The sequence below is a fragment of the Tenrec ecaudatus genome, chromosome 5 (genome assembly GCF_050624435.1).
Source record: "Tenrec ecaudatus isolate mTenEca1 chromosome 5, mTenEca1.hap1, whole genome shotgun sequence".
Lineage (NCBI taxonomy): Eukaryota > Metazoa > Chordata > Mammalia > Afrosoricida > Tenrecidae > Tenrec > Tenrec ecaudatus.
In genome coordinates this window covers 84,420,874-84,436,908 of record NC_134534.1, presented here as the reverse complement: position 1 = coordinate 84,436,908, position 16,035 = coordinate 84,420,874, and the positions used below count along the sequence as shown (strand labels likewise).

The 16,035-nt window shown below is 44.4% G+C and overlaps 1 protein-coding gene across 2 annotated transcripts in view; it reads right to left on the bottom strand.

Annotated features, from left to right (window-relative positions):
- Window positions 1-15,169, bottom strand: part of LYN (LYN proto-oncogene, Src family tyrosine kinase) — a 155,785-nt gene extending 140,616 nt beyond the window's left edge. The window contains exon 1 of one of the 2 annotated variants that reach the window (XM_075549681.1): window positions 14,923-15,169. The gene's annotated coding sequence lies outside the window, so the exon portion shown is untranslated. The remainder of the gene's footprint in view (window positions 1-14,922) is intronic. The other variant, XM_075549683.1, reaches the window with a different exon arrangement.
- Window positions 15,170-16,035: the final 866 nt, after the last annotated feature.

Genomic DNA, 16,035 nt, shown 5'->3' with positions numbered 1-16,035 from the left:
GATACCAAGAGGGGAATGGGAAGGTGGGGGAGCCGTTCACAATGATCTACATATAACCCCCTCCCTGGAGGACGTACAACAGAAAAGTGGGTGAAGGGAGACATCGGACAGTGTAAGACAAGAAAAAAATATATATATATATACAAATTATCAAGGTTTCATGAGGGAGGGAGGGTGACAAGGAGGAAAAATGAGCTGATACCAAAGGCTTAAATAGAAAGAAAATGTTTTGAAAATGATGATGGCAGCATCTGTACAAATGTTCTTGACACAGTGGATGGATATGTATTGTGATAAGAGCTATAAGAGCTCCCGATATAATGATTAAAAAATAAGTAAAAGAATGAAAAAATATATAAAACAACTGTAAAAGACAATGTGGTCCTGAAAGACAAAAACAACTATTGTTTAATATGAATAATATATATCAACTCTTAAAGCTGTGATATTGTCTTTAGTTCCTCCTGCCTTTCTTTCTGTCCTTCTGTTCCTGTTGCTGTCGACTCGAGTCTAACTCATGGGAACTCCCTGTGAGCAGTGATGATATTAATGAGCACAAACTCCATTTTAAAAATGGAAATGAAGCCAGGAATTCTATTTATTCCTGAACTTCCTTGCCATTCCCTAGAAGCCTCCCTCTCTAAAGATATCGATCATCCTTCCCCTTCCTGGAACCCTTAGGTTTTTTCATAGCTTCACATCTTCCCTCAGGGCCTAACACGCGGCTCTCTTCCCTCCCATCAAGTGTCCTTTCTTTCTGTATAGTCATCTGGGACAGCATGAGTCACACTCTGTGGACACCACTCTCACGTCCCTGTGTCCCCACTCCTTATGCTATGTTAGACCGCAGGCATGGTGTTGCTCAATCCTGTGTCTCTAGACTTGCAGCAGTGACTGAAACATGGTGGGCTGGTCAGAAGGACAACTCACTGAACGTCAGCAAACCCACTGAATGCTGCAAGAGACAGGAAGGGTTAGGGCTGACCGCCACCACACTCTGAACATGGAAGTACGTGTATCAGCTTTGTGCTCAGTATGTTGTTGGTGGAAGGAAGGAACTTCTCTCTGAGGAGTTCTCTCTGAGAAATTCCTGACTTAGAGGGAAAAAAAGAAAAAGCTATTATCATGGAGTTGATTCTGAATCATAACAACCCGATATGTTACATAGGGCTCTCTTGGCTGTAATTTTTATGGAAGCAGATCACCAATGATTCTCCTTCATTGATAGCACAAAACCCAACATTTAGTATTGCCAACAAGGACCCCCACCACTGCCCCCGGGACTACTGGTCCAGCTTTATCGCCACCTCTCTAAGAACCATCTCTACTCCCATTATCTTCATGCTGTTCTCTCCTGGTGGCATTCTTTCCTCCAAGATCTGCACCACGTGTGCACACTCTATCCAACAGATACTATGTGCCTGGCTCACAGCAGCCACTCAATAAGTGTTTGCTAAACTGAATAGTAAATATCACTGTGGAGTTTTCTTTAAGCCATTTCCAGACGCAGAGGCTATAAACAGTCCAAGCACAAAACTGCCTCCCCAGGTAGGTCCACTTACAATTGTAACCATCCGTAAAGATGCCATCCTCTCAGCTTTCTTCCGAAGTCCTCAGTTGCTTCTATCTGCCCTCTGCAGTCTTCGGGTTCTATTTTAATGCTAACTATACAATTAACTATAGCTAATTGCGCCAACCTGGTTGATAAACACATGTGGGGTTAATTTGAAGGGCGGAGGGATAAATGGCTCAGTGAGTCTCGCCTTTCTAGTTCTCAGGTCTCTTGCTTTGTGATGGTCAGACCAGGGTACAGCTGCCTTAGCCAGTTCCCTGCTTCAGCTGGCAAGGCTCACTTCCTGCAAGACATCCCTGAGAAGAAGCCACATGGACTTACCCCGAAGCAGCCCTGGGTGCTGGAGCATGCTTACACATTTACTGATTCCGCTTTCCTCCTGCAGTCGGCGTCATTGTGTGTGTTTTGTGAGATGGAGGATGACTTTGTGGATTGGTATCGGACATATGGATTAATGTTGGACTTGTGGGCTTGGAAAGCACGAGGTCGGGATGTTTTCTTGATGTGTGCACTTACCCTTTATATAAAACTCTGTCTTTTACATATGAGTTTGTGTGGATTTGTTTCTTTAAAGTACCGAGACCAACACAACTACCATTAAAAAATAAATATGACCCCCCCCCAAAAAAATAAAATGCAACCTAGCATCACCTATTACCAAAAACCCCACCAACATATCTTATAGATCATGTGCCCAATGTATGGATATTATGTTTCAGAAATGGCATATTATGTCCCAGTTTATGTTCCTTATTAAAATATTAAGTGTAATTGAACGCTGTCTTTTAAGTTACCTACCAGGTGTGCGGTCTGGGTTTGGGGGGTGTCAGCCCCCCACCACTAATCATGGGTTCAGCAAGCACAATTGTATGGTTGAGATGTATATATATTATATTAAAGTCATCGAGAGCATGAGATAGAAGAGATATTGCAATAATGGGGTAAGACACATTTCATGGTAGCATTGCTCACCTCAGCCCCATTTGGTGGTCCACGTAGAGAGAGAAGGGTAAGGGAAGGAGGGGAAGGGGAAAGGAAAATGGGGGAGAGGGAGCTGAGGAGAGAGGGGGTGGGGGAAGACCAGCCAGAGCGCCCTCTCTGTTGCTAACCCAGGCCTATATGCTTTTGGGGGGCGTGCAAGCCCACTAGTTACAGGTAAAGACACATGTTACAGGAAGGGGTTGCACTATAGGTTATACAGCAATGAGAGGGGGTGGTCTAGGGACATACATGAACTAGGAAGAGGAGGGATTGGGGGTATGCATGTGACAAGATGGGCGGATCTTAGATTTAGGATGACAGCTTAACTTTGAGCTGTTCTCTGGATCTCCATAGAAATCATTATTAGTAGGGTGTAAACCCCACCTACAGGAACCAAGCTAATAGTTGCAAGCTTTAGGGAAAAATAGTCCATTGTTCCCAGCAGCAGGGAGCAGGCCCTCCCCTGTGGTGGGCGAGCTGGGGAGGATGTCTGTAAGCATCTGACCTCCCCCCACACAGGTACTCCATTATATGCGTGTTTCATATTTAATTAATAAACCTCCAGTGAGCCCTGCTTCAAACCCACCAGTCTGCCCTCAGGAAAACGAGATGAGGCTGCCTGTTCCTATAACTATGTACATCTCAGAAACCCCAAGGAGCATTCTACCCTTTCCCATCTGCGTCAGAATTATCTGGATGGTTCTGGGTTTGGCGTTTTGGTTTATTAACTGTCGAGTCTCTCCAAACTCCAAACCAAACTCACTGATTGGAGTCCAGTCCAACTTGGAGGGGCCCAAAAGGATAGGTCAGTACTGCCTCCTGTTGGTTGCCAAGACTGACTCTAGAAAGCCGGCTTCTTCTCCAGAGGAGGGTGGCTTGCAACTGCCGATCTTGTGTTAGCAGCCAAATGCATAATCACTAGGGATGACCAAGTTTACAAATGAGCGCTGGTAACTGAACAGTTGGAAGTTCAAGTCCACCAGAGATGCCTTGGAAGAAAGGCTTGGTGGTTTCCTACGGAAAACTCACGCATTGAGACCCCTGCGGAGCACCGTTCTAGGTTGACACAGGGGATTGCCACCGAGTCAGAGGCAACCGATTTGGCATTGAGCTGCAAGTTTTAAAAATGCGATGCCTGAAGCTGAGCAGGCCTTTAAATCCGCGTTTATCGTGCTTTGTTTTCTTTTTGCATACAGGTAGGTATGTACATTCAGGTACAAAGTAAAATATATTCCTTAGGATACATTCGGTCAAAGAAGTTTAAAAACCACTACTCTATTCCAAGAATTGAACTAGAGGCCAACCATTATGTAACACAAGAAACAACACTGAACCACTGTAGTTAGGGTGAAGAAATGATTTTATTGACTGAACGATAACACATTTCAAACATTTAGCTGTAGTTTTGTCATGGTTTCCATCACAGGAAATTTCAAAATGTGCACCTTTTTGCTGTGGGAAAGTTGCATCTGGTAACTCCTACACTCCCGTCTACTCTCCTGCTCTCCTCTCCTCTGTGAAGAGGGATATGCCCGGGTAAGAAGGACTGCAGGGTGGTAAGAAAGGTGGGGCCGCAGTCCGAAGGCCCCAGGGATCGGAGCAGGAGGAAGTATCACTTCCTGAGGCCTCCCTCGGCCTATAGCTACAGTTCTCTGTGACACAGCTTCCCCTGGAAAGCAGAAGTGGTCATCCCTCTCAGGGGACAAGCTTCTGCACTCCCCCTTCCCTCTAGGGGAGGTTCCCACAGCCCATAAACCAAAAGGACCTCAGCAGAATGAGTCCAGGCCCTTCTCTCTCCAACCCCTCCTGTTTCCCCGAAGCCTCAGCCCAAGATGTTTTACAAATATAAAGAGAAAGGCAGAGGAAGAGGAGAGAAATGCTGTTAACGAGCTTCCAGGCATGAAGACTGGAGGCTACTAAGAGAAGTCAGAAAGATTTTAGAAGCTCAGAAACGATGGGTTTGGCTCAGCATGGATTACAAAGTTTTTAAAAGGTACATTCTGGAGAGGGTGTTAAGAAATTGGAACTTTCGTACACTCTTCGTGGGACTATAAAGCAGTATGGCACTTTCTCAAGCAATTGGGAATAGATATATCATACAATTCAGCAAGCCCTTAACTTGGTATATACCCTGAAGAAATAAGAGCTGTGGCAAGAATAAATAAAGGCAAGCTTAGGTTCATCACACCACTACTCACAATAGCAAGAAGACGAAACAACCTAGATGCCCAACAGTAGAGGAGGGATAAAGAAACAAACACAAACTGGAATATCATGCGCCATTAAAAACAAGGCTGTATCTGGGAGACGCTCCATGAAAGGGATGGAATATGAGGGTATTATGCCGCATGTTATTAGTCAATCACAAAAGGATAAATGTTGTGAGACCACTGTTATTTAGAAAAATCAAGAAAAGATTTTCCCCTGAAAGAAAGAGACTTTGACGATTAGGAGGGTGGAGGCTGGCGAGGCAAGAGGAAGTGGGAGCTAGAGAGTAGGCAGGTGTTAGCTTCAGTGAAGGCAGGTGGGGAAAATGATGTTGGAAACAAGGTAAGTCATTGGGAGATTTGCTAAACTGCTGAATACAAAAATGATTATCTTCTCTACAAACCCTCACCTACTTCACAATAAAGTGTTTAAAAATAAGCTGCAAATTGAGAAGGTTAATTATTGCATTTCAAAAATCAAGTCTAAAATAGGAACGTTGCATTCACTGTGGTATAAGTGATGTTACATTTGGGGATTACAATCAAGAGATGAAACAAAAAGTGTATGTATTGTTGAGTAGAAAACTGCTGAGTTCTGTAAATCTTTATCCAATTCACAATAAAAAGCTAAAAAATGAGAAAGAAAAGGTGGGGGTGGGCAAGGCAATATTTAACTGTCTGAAGTGTGAACAGCCAAATTAAAATAAGACAATGAAGACGCCCTGGGGTTACTGCAACAAAGAATTCTTTGCGATGTTGTACAACTCAATAAAAGTAGCACCTAGACCATTAAGACATAGCCACTTTAACTGATTCTATAAATTCATCCCTATCGTTTGATCTCATAGGGAACATTCATTCAGGTTTCTTCATATATAAAAGATTAACAGTTACAATTATGAAACCGTTCAATTCATTTCATATTTAATTTATGATTTGAAGAAGTTACAGGCTCTGTTAGAATGTGGAGAATGGACTGAAGAGAGGAGAGAGGGATCACTGAAAAGATGTTGAGAATTAATAAAGCCTAATATAATAACACTTTGGAAGAGTTGTAGTCAAATGAAAGTGTATGCCCTAATTGTGAATACATACAACTTTCAAGAAATAGCTTTGTGGCAAAAAAAGGATGTTGAGAGTTAACTCAGTGATAAGGGAAAGTGGAAAATAGAGAGCAAGAATGAAAGATAAAGCTTCCTGTCATTTGTCAACATAGATGAGCCCCTTTTAAACACATTAATTCAAGTAATGACTGAAATTTGTTATTTTAAAGTATAAGAGCGCCCTTCCAGTTGCTAATTTAACCCACGGCTATTTTACCAAAAAAAAAAAAATCACTCACTGCCATCAAGTTAATTCTGATTCCTAGAAACCCTTTAGGTCAAGATAGAAGTGCCCTACGTGTTTCCCAGACTATAACTCTTTACCGGAAGAGACAGCTCTATCTTGCTCCCATAAAGCAGTTGGTGGTTTAGAACTGCTGACCTGGCTGTTTGCAACCCAATGTGTAACTACCTTGAAGGTTCAAATCAATCAACTAGCCCGTTTCAAATGTACTAATTATTCCACGGGCTAATTTTCACACCATTTCCTACGCATGGACTTCTCCCAAAAATGGGAACTTACTCAAAATATATTTCAGAACTGAAAATAGTGTGAACTGAGTTTCACAATGTAAGTATCAGGAAGCAGGGCAGCTGAAGAAATCTTTCAATATTTTTGACTGGAAAAAAAAAAGCACTCAACTTCCCCTTTCCTTTTCCCTAGCTTGCCTCAGAGGTCTGTCTAAAAGGGCAGGAGACAACGTGGCAGCGTGTGGGTTTTGGCATGATGCCTCCCCCATAGCAGGTACTCAGTAAGTGGGGGGTGTAGGTAATGTGAATCTAAAGGGATTCTCTTTTATATTTTCACCTCACATGACGCTCACAGGTGTAACATCCACAAAAGGAGGCTCTTAGGAATAGCGAAGAGGGCAGTTCTAGAAGAGGCTGGAGGGCAACTCCTTGCAAGGGACTGCTTTGGCATTTCTGTAGTAACCAAGAAGCATATGAAAGCCTTCAGAGCAGTCAGAGGGGTCTTTTAAAACAACCAACTAGCTTCCCTCTTTTTTTATTATTATAATTTTTTATTAGGGGCCCATACAACTCATCTCAATCCATACATATATTAATTGTGTAAAAGCACATTTGTACATTCATTGCCCTCATCATTTTCAAAACATCTGCTCTCCACTTAAGCCCCTGGCATCAGCTCCTCATTTTTTCCCTCCCTTCCCACTCCCCCCTCCCTCATGAACCCTTGATAATTTACAAATTATTATTTTGTCATATCTTGCCCTGTCCCACGTCTCCCTTCACCCACTTTTCTGTTGTCCATCCCCCAGGGACGAGGTCACATGTAGAATCTTGTCATTGGTTTCTCCTTTCTAACCCATCCTCCCAGAATCGCCACTCACACCACTGGTCCTGGATTCCCTGTGTTTCCAGTTCCTATCTGTACCAGTGTCCATCCTCTGGTCAAAGTCCATCTGCTCCCTGCGTGGGAAGGCACAAAAACTCCCCTTCAGAAGACCACTGAAATACCTTGCTTGGTGGCTGTTCCTGCTGGTCTATCCCAAGCAATCAGCCACTGAGCTAAGGCATGTACCAAGGAATGGAAGAGCGTTTACCTAGTGCTTAAAAGAAAAAAAAATGCTTGTCAAATGATAAATTAACTTATTTTTGTGGTTAAGAAATTAAGTAACTACTACAGATCTAAAGGCAGCCAAGTGGGAAAGGGTCTAAATTTGGAGGTAGGAAACACACCCAAAGATGTCAGCTGAATCTGTGACCTTAGGCATGTCACCAACCCTTTTTGTGTATTGTCCCTGCCTATCATGGGAAGATTGTGAGGGCTAATATGATGTTTCAGCTTGTCTAGCCTATGGTTCCTAGGGGTTTAGTTAAGTAATAATCTAGTTTCTATCATGGAGTAGTTGCAAATGATTAAACTACTACATTTGGAGTAGTTACATATGGGTAAAGCAGATTACAGTCCATACTCCCATCTATGTAATGTGATCAACCAATCCGTTTTGGTTATACCAGTGTAAGGTGAGCACTACACCTCATTATTTCTGAGTTATAAAAAAGACCAGGAGGGGTGGGGCAGAAATGGACCAAGGGCTACAGAAGCTGAGCGGGAGGGGGAGGGCGGGCAGGATCTTCCCCTACAGCTGTCTTCCCCTAGGGTTCTGCTCCAAATTTGGACGTCTAACCTCCAGAACTGTGAAAAGAAAGAAACCGCTCCTCTTTAAAACCAACTGCGGTGGTATTTCTACTACAGCTGTAGTTCTGAAGATCATAAACGGCTCAAGTGGCATCAAAGTTGAGGGAGGCTTCAGAAGCCTGGTCAACCACAAGCAAGAGATGTTAGCACCGCCAACACCAGAAAGGGCACGGAAGTTAAGATGTCATCAGACTTAACAGCAATGTGTCGCTGATTAGTTTCCCAGCTAGTGTTTGTCATCAGTCCTACATTATACTTCTCACATATTCAGGATCTCCTAACCGACATTTTACAAGTAGGACAACAATGAAGCCCGCTAACTCTCTGACTACTTACACCTTAACGATGTGCATCTGGCAGGGAGGAACACCAAGGTGCAAGGAGAGAGAAACGTTGGCTGTGATTGTTTATAGAGCAGTGTTCTCAACCTTCCTACTACCGACCCTTTAATACAGTTCCTCATGTGGTGGTGACCCGGAAGCATACAGTTATTTTCGTTGTTACTTCATCACTGTCATTTTGCTACTGTTACGAATCGTAATGTAGATATCTGATCTGCAGAATGGATGGGGCGGTTGTTCGAACCCCAAAGGGGTCACAACCCACAGGTCGAGAACCGCTGGTTTGGGTTATATGCCACCTTGGTCTTCAGTGGGATCTTCTTGTTGTTCGGCACCATCAAGGTGGTGCCAAGTGATAGCAATCCTATGCACCACAGAACAAAAACTGCTCCGTCTTGCACCATCCACAGTTGTGTCTGGGCTAGAGCCTATTGTTGTAACCACTGTGCATTTTCATCTCTGTGAGAGCATTCCTCTTTTTCATTGCACCTCGACTTTCCCAAGCACGATGTCCTTCTCTGGGAATTGGTCTCTCTTGACAACAAGTCCAAAGGACATGAGATGAAGTCTCATCATCCTTTCCTCTCAGGAACATTCTGCTTGTACTTCTTCCAAGACAGATTTCTTCGTCTTTTGGCAGTCCATCGTACTTTCAATATTGTTCTCAATGCCCATAGTTCAAATACATCAGTTTTTCTTCTGTATTCAATGTCCAACTCTCACATGCATATAAGACAATGGAAAATACCAAGGCTGAGTCAAGGGTAGTTGGGCAGCTGATTTACCCAATGCAATGAATGCACCGCCTGAGCTCTAGACTGCTGCGTCTATTAGCCCTGATTGTAGGTCCCAGCAAGACAAAATCCTTGACAACTTTAAACTTTTCTCCATTTATCATGACAGGATTATTTTGGTTTTCTTTATATTGAGTCGTAATCCATGCTGAAGGCTGCAATCCTTGATCTTCATCAGCAAGTGCTTCAAGTCTTCTTCACTTTCAGCAAGGAAGCTTGAGTCATCTGCATATCGCAGGCTGTTAATAAGCCTGCCTCCAATTGTGATGCCACACTCTTCTTTATGTCATCCAGCATCTCTGATTAGCTCAGCCTTCAAATCGAATAAATATGTATGGTGAGATGAGACTACTCAGATGTACACCTTTCCTGATTTTAAGCTATGCGACATGCCCTTGTTGTGTTCACACAACTGCTTCTTGATCTATGTGTAGGTCCTTCATGAGCACAATTAAGTGTTCTGGAATTCCCATTATTCTCAAGGTTATCTATAGTTATAATCCACACAGTTGAATGTCTTGGCATAATCAATAAAACACAAATACACATCTTTCTGGTGAAGAGGCATCTCACATCAGCAATGTTATCCCTTGTTCCATGTCCTCTTCTGCATCTGGCCTGAACCTTAGGCAATTCCTGGTCAATGTACTGCTGCAACTGTGTTCAATAATCTTCTGAAAAATTATACTGGCATGTGATATCAATAATAAGGTTCTGTAATTTGCACATTCTGGGGGGGTCACTTTTCTTTGGAGTGGGTACAAATATGGTTGTCCTCCAGTCAGTTACTGTCTTCCAAATGTCCTGGTATAGACAAGTGAGTGTTTCCAATGCCTCATCGGCTTGTTGAAACATTTAAATTAGTATTCCATCAATTCCTAGAGCCTTCTTTTTGCCCAATTATTTCAGTGCAGCTTGAACTACTTCCTTCAATACCATTGGCTCATATACACAATCTCTAGCGATGGCTGAATGATGACTCTTTTTGGGATAAGTGCATCTTCTTTGGATTCTTCCTGCATCACTCAGTATTTTACCTGTAGAATGTTTCAATTTTTTCTTGAATTCTTTCAGTTTAAGATGTACGAAGCATGCTCTTCCTTCTTGCCTTCCTGATTCTAGGTCTTTCCATGTTTCATTATATTATTTGACTTTGTCATCTCCAACTGGCCTTTGAAATTTTCTGTTCAGCTCTTTGACTTCATTATTTTTTCCATTTGACTTAGCTACTCCATAATTCATAGCAAGTTTCAGAATCAGACATCCACGTTGACCTTTTCTTTCCTGTCTTTTTACTGGCCATTTGCTTTCTTCATGCGTGTTCAGCCCACAGCTCATCAGGTCTTGTCACTAGTGCATCCATTCTGTTTTTGAAATTATGGTGGAATATACTCAATGTTGTATTTTAACTCTTGTGGACTTGTTTTCATTTCTTCAACTTCAATCTGAATTTACACACAAGTGGGTACCCCACCAAAAAACAGAATCATGATGGACAGAGCAGAGCTTTCCTAGTACACACTTATCCCACTAGACAAGCATCAAGCAACTCGCCCTGAGTGCACCCAGTGGTGTTGCCTGAGAAGGTTTGCTCTGCTCACAGTGAATTTTTTCATAAAAGTAGTTTTGTTCTAACCTCATTTTTTGTGTGCGTGATGGCCGATTTAAGAGAACAGCGTGCCGCTGTAAAGTTTTGTTTCCTGCTCAGGAAAATTGCTGCAGAAACTGTTGTGATGTAGAACACAGCTTACAAAGATAGTACTGTGGGAAAAACTCAGTGTATGAGTAGTTTTCTCGTTTCAAAAAAGGTGAAAATGTGATTGATGACAAACCTCATTCTGGATATCCATCAACCTCCCAAAGGACAAAAATGTTGACTCATAGTGCATTTGGAGTTCATTCCATCAGGTCAGACTGTTAATCAAACTTGCTAGTTAGAAGTTCTGAAAAGATAACGTACCAGTGTGTGACCCAAAAAAGGCCTGATTTGTGGCAGACAGGGGACTGGTTTTGCCACTACTACAATGCACCTGCTGATGCAGCCATGTCAGTGTGCCAGTTTTTGGCAAAAAAAAAAAAAAAAAAAAAGCCCCAGCATGCCTCTCTTGCTCCACACACCTTACTCACCTGACTGCTCTGTGCAACTTCTTTTTGTTTCCATGAATGAAGAGGGATATGGAAGGAGAGCAATTTGCAGACGTAGAAGAGGTGAAGAAGAAAATGAGGGAGATGCTGTCAGCTATCCAAACAGATGAGTTTGGAAAATGTTTCCAAGAACAGACTCATATATTTGACAAATGTATTAGGTGTAATGGAGAGTACTTTGAAGGTAATAAGATTGTTTTGTAAAAAAAATTTCATATACATAGCTTTGAAAAAAAATTGTTTTGGGGGGTTACCCCCTCATATGAGCAATTGATGGTCTGTTCCACAGACAGTCCCTGGCCTAGTTTTAGTCCCTTCCAGCATCTCTTCCCACAGATGTAGTCAACTTGATGTCTGTGTATTCCATCTGCAGAAGTCCATATGTAATGTCACATTTTGCGTTATTGAAAAAGGTATTTACTATGAACAAGTCATTGGTCTTGCAAAATTCTACCATGTGATCTCTAGCTTCATTTCTGTCACCAAGACCTTAATTTGCAATTATTTTCCTTCCTCTTTGTTTTCGACTTTTGGATTCCAATCACCAATAATTATCAATGCATCTTGATCATATGTTTGATCCGTTTCAGACTGAGGGCATTGGTAGAATTCTTTAATATCTTCATCACTAGCTTTTGTGGTTGGTGCATACATTTGAAAAATATGTGTACTGTTTGGATTTTCTAGTATGACGGTAGACATGGTCCTATGAAAAATCGTGAAATGTCCATTATGACAATGAATGCAACACCATTTCTCTTCATTGTGTAATTCTTTTGGTTTAGCAGTTATTTCATGATATCATTTGGCAGTTGTGTGATGGTCGAGTCAGCCCCCATTCTATGAGATAATGTGAAAATCCTCCATTTTCTCATATTGTCAATTATCACATACCATCCTAATCTATGGCACCTAGCCAAATTGATAACTGGGCATAATACTAATCTATGCCTGAGTGCTTGGAGCTTACAGACCATTGATGCCAGTGTGCTATATCAATGTTCTATTTTTGACCATGTATAAACTAAATTTTCACTTATACATATGTAAAATTAGCTTGAATTTATCAAGGAGTAATGTTTCAATTTTTTTTATCAAGTTACATTTATATATATTAACTTGAGCTCAATGGAATCTCAGTGTTTTAATGATTTTTTGATAAATCATTTTATTGGGGGCTCTTACAGCTCTTATAACAATCCATACATTAATTGTATCAAACACACTTGTACATTTGTTGCCATCATCATTTTCAAAACATTTTCTCTCTGCTTGAACCCTTGGTATCAGCTCCTCTTTTTTCCCTCCCTCCTGACAACTTATTTCTAAGTACAAAAGAAGAGAGCATGAACTATAGATTTACTGACTCACAAAATTGGGTTGAACCATTTTTGATAAGTAGGAAGACAATGACAGCAGGAGGTTAAAAAGGGATATTATCTTCCACACACCTTTGGAACAAAAATGAATATAAGATGAAGTTGGTTTTCTGGACTGTGCAACCTACTTTATAGGAGTCTTATTTATTTTTAATGAGCCCTCCTCCCTTTCTTTTCTTATTGTGGAAAAAATATATAGGGACATCTTAAGACATCGAGTCAAAGTTTCCTTCCCAGTTATAGAACAGAGTCCAAGCCTGCATGGAGATTCCAGGACATTTGCTAGGGTCGCATGAGAGGGTGAACAAAGGACAGAAAGGGCGAATGGGCTTCCAGGCCTTCAGGATCAGTTTTTAAAATATTCCTCACCTTCTGACCTCAAGTCTGCAAGGGAGAAAAGCCCAGCTGGTGTAATGCACCCCAGTTCCCACCCACACATTGCTGCATGGGAACAAGATGAGGCATTCTCCTCCAGTAAAGATTTGCGAACTTGGAATCCCACAGGGGCAGTTCTACTCTGTTCGGTGGAGTCACTCCGCTGCAGAATTGACTCCATGGCAGTGAGTGTCCTTTTTTTCAAGGACCTGTGTCAGGCACCAGGAGTGGCATTTTGGACGGGATAGACAAAGCTTCGGTCCCAAGGTAAACACAAATTATAAACATGCAAAAAATGGTGATGCAGCTCTGGTTGTTGCTATGAAAAGGGAGCCCAATAAACTCTATCACAGGTCTAGTAAAGGTTGGATGAGACCAAACTCAAGGTTCTGGGGTTCGGATACGCTTTTTCCTTCTGAGGGTTACCCGTTCTGCATCTAAGAGGATCAGTGATCTCAAGGCCCTTGTGCTAGAGTTAAAGTCTTGAAGCCTATGTATCCTTTCCTCCCAATGAAAATCGAAACCACAATTGAATCTTACCATTTTCCAAAAGAGCTTACTTTAGTAAGGATTTCTGAGTGAGCCGTTTTGAGTATCTAGGCGCACTGGTGTGCTAATCACCAGACGCTTTGGTTCAGATTCACCAGACATATCCTGGGAGGAAGATTAGAGTTGGCTAATCCTGGGAAGATTTAAAATTTCAGAAACCCAGAGGGTAAATTCAATCCTGCCTCCAAAGAGACGGAATCGACTTGAGGGGTGTTTCTTGGCTTGAGTGCCTATTCTTAGTACCACAACCTTACGGACATCTGAGACGGTGAAATAAACATCCTTATTAGCTAGTTCTTGGGGCTAGTCAGACCAAGTCGCTGGTGTATTTATTATGCAAATTTACTAGCAAGGTCGAATTTTCATAGGCCGAGACTACAGCTAGGGGGACAGGCAAATTGGGCGTGTGGTCTTGGCTTCAAAGCCATCAACCGGCACAGAAGGAGCCACTGTTCCATGAACAAGATGGTTCGTATGAAATAACACTGCTCACGGAATGCCTAGCTTGTCGGAGAGGGTTTACAGACCAAAAAGTGCCAAACGGATGAGGAAACTGACAAACAGGAATTTCGATCACCTGCTCAACTGCGCACAGAGATAGGAAATCGAAACGCCCGAATTTTAACGGGTTCCAAAGATGGTCATGACTTTGGGGTCACACACACACACACACACACACACACACACACACACACACACACAGCGATTAGCCGGCGCCAGCAGTCCACTGAGATAATGCCGGAAAAGGGGAACTGACACTTGTACCCTACCCCCAAGGCGAAGGACAGGCCACCCAGGATTCTTAAAATAACCCTCGCTTCCTCTCTGACGGGCCGCCAGCTGCTCTTCCGCGGGGCGCACGCTCCAGGGAAGGGTGAGCGCCCGCCCGGCGGGAACCTACACACCCCGCTCTAGCCTAAGGCCACCCAAGACAGCAGTGGCGCGACAGAGCGCACCTTTCCCCTCCAAGGACCCCATGGTCCCCGCGGGCTGCGATCGGAGCCCTTCGAGCCTCGCGCGCGCCCACTCCGCGCGAGGAGGGACTTCCGCGGCGCCCCAGAGTGGCCGGAGGGGACCGCAGGGCGCCCGTTTGGGCGTCCCATTCTGCCACCCCGCCCCTGCTGGCCTGCGGCGCGACACCTGCGGAGCCGCCCGCCCACGCCACCAAACCGGGCTGCCCAGTTCGGTCGCCCGCAAGGCTGAAGGCGCCCGGGCACCCCGCGGCTGCAGGGCCGGGCTGGTGAGTCCCGGACACTGCGCGCCCCCCCCCCCCCCCCAGTGCCGTCCCGCTCGCCGGCGTCGGCCACTCACCCGCTGGCGGTGGAAGTTGCGGGCCGGCGGCGGAGCTCCACGGTGACTTCAGTGCCCAGAGGAGAGCGCGAAGGGGCGATCGCGTCCGGACTACGCGGGGACGGCGCCCGGGGACCCCGTGGGCCGGTGGGGCGCGGCCACCGGGGCCGCCGATCGCAAACTGCACGGCGTCGGGCCCGGGGCGCCGCGGCAGGGAGCGAGCGGCGGCGGGGCGGAGAGGAACTGGAGGTGGCTGGGCTCGGCCGGGAGTTCCCAGCTACTTCCTGGTGCTCGGATTTGCATACTGCGCCCAGAGGGCGGGGAAGTGACCGTTTAGCCCCCGGGGCTTTGGTGTGGCCTGCGCGCAGGTCCCTGGAAGCTCTGAAATCCGGCGTCCCCGGCGGCCCGCTAGGGAGTCACGAGTCGCCAGGGACCCAACCTACTCCCTCCTGCAGAGATCGACCGTCTCCTGCCAGGAGACCTATTGGAAATCTAAGCACGTCCGTGAAATTGGTCGCCTCTCCTTCCTTTTCTCCAACTTACTCCCCCAAATGTTAGGGAGTGGGATGCTGTTCTGATCCCCACCCCCTAGAAAGAAGACCAGAGAGTCGAAGTTCACTCTCTCAGGCTCTCACTGTGGTGTTGATTTGGGAGTGCGGAGGGAGGGCAGTTGCCGAGTGGTTGTAGGGTTCAATGCACTGACAAACTCCTGAGCGCTCCAAAATTCCTATTTCCTTATAGGACAACGGAGACACGGATGCCAACATTGCAGGGCCTATCTTGAGTGTGCCCTTAGGCTATGTAAAGGATTAACCGGTGCCAAGCACACACTATTCCGTTCTCTTTGTTTCTGCCTTTTCTGTCCGCACGCTGCAGGTACCTGAGCTGTGTTCCTTGAAATAGGACTGCCTCTCTTAGCCCACACCCAGCAAAGGACACTCACGAATGCAGTATGAAGGAGCCGTCCTAGTCACAGCCCACGACCACTTGGATAGCCCAGCGTTGGACTACATTGTAGAACGTACAAGAAAAGAAATCACACACTTAGCATAGGTAGTCTTTGCATTAATGATGTGTGTTACTATTAATTATTAGTAATAAGAACCAACGGCTAGCCTAGGTCCTAATGAGTGC